Here is a 3,755-nt window from a genome sequence, read left to right as displayed (position 1 = left end):
GTGGAAAAGGTAATTGAGTTTCATCTTCAATTTTGAATCAACAATCTAAATTGAATTGAATTTTTGTTTGGAACCTAATTGATTGACTTAAAATCTCAATCTGTTTCAGTTTCAGTTCCAATTCAACTTAAATCGATTTTGGCAAAAGTTAATTCAATTACATTCTCTGTATTCTCTTTTGACTTTTTATATTCAATTTAGATCAAATTGAATTTTCTCTTTGCTTTTGTATATACACTCCAAAATCGAATTGAATTTATGTATGGAAACTAATTGATTTATCTAAAATCTCAATTTGTTTCAGTTTGTTGGATGCATGTCGTTCATTTGATTTTATTTACCTTCTTTCTTTCTTTTCTTGATTTTTTTTTTGGGGCTCTGCATTTTCGATTCCTTTTGAGGAGTAACCAAAGATGAAAAATTTGAAGAAAAAAGGAAAACTTTTGTCTATTGCCAAAAGTTGTGAAGTAGAAGTATCTCTTCAAGAAGATGGGTTCAAAGGTTCTTGGTTTAGAGCTATGCTCGAGCAAAATCCGACGAGAGTGAAAGGAGAAAAGCTTCGGGTTTGTTACAAAACTTTGCTCCACGAAGACGGTGTAAATCCTTGCAAGGAAACTATTGAAAGATGTTTTATTCGGCCGGTCCTGCCAAAGTGTTTGAATGAGGGTGTCGTATTCAAAGAAGGGTCGGTGGTGGATGCTTATTTTAATAATGGTTGGTGGACTGGTGTTATCATAGTTGAAAGACCAGATGGTAGTTTTTTGGTTTACTTTGATGATCCACTAGACATAATGAGATTCATCAGAAGCCAACTGAGACCTCATGCTGATTGGATCGGCTCCGAATGGGTCAAAAGCAAAAACAAGGTATTGTTTTCTTTGTATGTTTTAAGTTCTAAAATTTTGAATTGTTTAGGGCTTTAGCTTATATATGATTGTTTTGGAATTGAAGGTATTGAGTCAGCACATGTTTAGAACAGGGAAGTTGGTGGAAATGACCCGTGAAATTAGTGAAAGTGAAAAGGAAAAAATATGGGTCCGAGCATTAGTAATTACAGAGATTTAAGGGGGTGATAGAAGAAATTTTTTGATCAAAATATGTTCAAGCTCACAAAATTTGAGTGATGAAGCGGAAGGAAAACATTCAACAGTTGATATTTGCAAAATCATGCCATCTCCTCTTCGAGATCTTTGTGCAGAGTACAGTCTGAACGACTTTGTTGAAGTGGTTGTTACACATGGGTGGCGCAAAGGTCGTGTGACGGAAATTCTCATTGAAAACAATTACAAAGTGTATTTCGATGCCACAAAAAAGGATGCGGTTTTTAATTACACTGAGATTAGGCTGTCAATGGAGTGGCTAGGTGGTGGTAGTTGGATTCGCGCACGTAAGGGATTTTCTCACACAAAAGTTGTATTCAATTTTGGTGTAATTAAAAACCTTCCTACACCATTTTTTCAGAGAGAATTTGGAAATAATGCTGCCACACCAATCAGATCCGCTCAAGAGAGCCCTAGTAACACACTTGTTTTAGAATCCAATGAAGATGTTACGGTGAATGATGATGCCACCGAAATCACATCCTCTCAAGAGAGCCACAGTAACACTTCTGTTTTAGAAGCCACTGAGACTGAAAAACAAAACCATGAAACCATAGATGTAAGTTTTAAACTATCACCCCCTTGTGTGTTGTCATAGGCTTCTTTTTCTTATCGTTAAACTATATGTTTTTACTAATGATGTGTAGGTAGTGGAGTTACCATTACCTCATGAATCATATGATATGATGGATGATGTAGCTACTCCAATCATAGACCCTCAAGATATACCACGAGGTAAAATGTACATTAGGATTTATAAAAGCCTATAAATAATTTATGAAGACTTACGAATCTATATATTATAATTTATAAAGTCCAATAAATAATTTATAAGAGCATATAAATAGTTTACAAGAGCTTGTAAATCTATAATAGTTTATAAAACCATAGTATTGTTTTCTAAGCATTAAACCATATATACCTGGGCCTTAAACATTGATAATCGAAATTGGGCCTTAGAGATAAAACCGTCACAATTAAGGGTAAAAAGACGGGACCTTTCATCGTCTTCCTCCGTTCGCGTTTCTTCCGATACAAATCCACAACCACATCTTTTGATCTGTTTTTATATTCCGCCGTTCTCCATTTTTTTATTACAAAAATCTACTATTCACTGGTGGATTTCAATTACCATCGATTTCTCTTAACGTCGGTAATGTTATTGGTTCTTCTTGGCGATTCTTCTTCTCGCTCTGCCTATAATAGATGTGTGATTGATATTAGTGTAATATTTGAATAATTTTGTTAGAGGTTGTGGCCTTTAGGTTTAGTATGTCGTAACTTGGAATAGAGTAGATTAGATTTTTTTTTTTGTCATTTGCGATATATTTCATTGCTAGTTCTTTCGTTATTGATGTGGTTCATCAATTTTAGATTGATATATTATGATTTACAAGTGTTGATAAACAAAACTTTTATAAATCATTATAAAACATATCTTTGACATTACCATTTTGAATTGTTTCAGGTGAAACGATGAGTATATATGATGATAAGATTGCTTTGCCAAAAAGAATCTCCGAACCTGGTACAAATGGAGGCGTATTGGATAGAATTAACAAGCGCTCCAACCTGAAGTTGGTTGATACAGTTGAAAACGTTTTGGACAGAAAATTCAAGAAGCTTGAAGATTCATTCCTGGCTCCGGTAATTAAGATGGGAAGGAGGCAGAACCATATGGTGTTTTCAAGGCATTTGATTCATCACTTACTCTTAAGGAGAATTGATATAGACAAGTAGGGTTTGTGGTTTTCTTTTGGAGAACAACTAATGAGATTTTCTCTAAGAGAATTCCACTTGGAAACGGGTCTGCCTTTTGTTGTTGACAAAGATGAAGAGGAAGTGGAGACTTCAGCAACAAAAAACAAGAAGGAAGACCCATGGATGAAGAAGAATCAAACTTTAAACACCTTGCTTAATCTACTTGTGAAAAAGAGTACAAAGCTTTCTGCTGATCAGAGATTATGGTTGGGAGCTACAATCCTTGTGGAAGGGATATTAATGGCAAGCAATCCAGTGACAAGTATACCAGAAGAGCGTCTGCTTAGAGGTAGAAATTTCAAAGAGTTTTGCAAGTATCCCTAGGGGAATTTGGCCTTTGATTATTTACGAAAAGAAGTGGAGAGCTTTGCCTATAAAAAGTTGACGGAGAAAGATCAATATGCGATTTGTGGCTTTATATATCCACTTCAGCTATGGGCGTTATCTTCTGTGAATCAACTAGGCACGTTCTTTGGTATTAGGGATGATGAAATTCAGTTTCCCTTGTGCTTGCATTGGATAGAAACAAAATCGCTTACTATTGAAGAGGTTAACAGATTCGACAAAATGGAGAAGGTAACCTTTTATAATGTTTTATAAAACTGTTTTAATCTTTGTATTCTTCTTTTATCGATTGTTTGATCATATGCAAACACTTGTCAGGTTGATGTCAAATGTATCCTTGGAGATCCCGAATTGCATAGCGACTTGGTTGAAGATGTTGACAGTGAATTTGGAAGAGTTGTCGATCTTGTCAAAAGAGGTTATCGTTTGAAGAGACAAGATTGGCTTAATGGAAGTGTCGACATTGTCGTTGCTGAAGCTGAAGTGGACGAAAATAATTCTGCTCCTGGGATTGATGCAACTGATCAAGAAAAGATTGAATTCCTCACT

The sequence above is a fragment of the Brassica oleracea genome, chromosome C1, assembly GCF_000695525.1.
Source record: "Brassica oleracea var. oleracea cultivar TO1000 chromosome C1, BOL, whole genome shotgun sequence".
Classification (NCBI taxonomy): domain Eukaryota; kingdom Viridiplantae; phylum Streptophyta; class Magnoliopsida; order Brassicales; family Brassicaceae; genus Brassica; species Brassica oleracea.
This window is presented reverse-complemented; position numbering follows the sequence as displayed.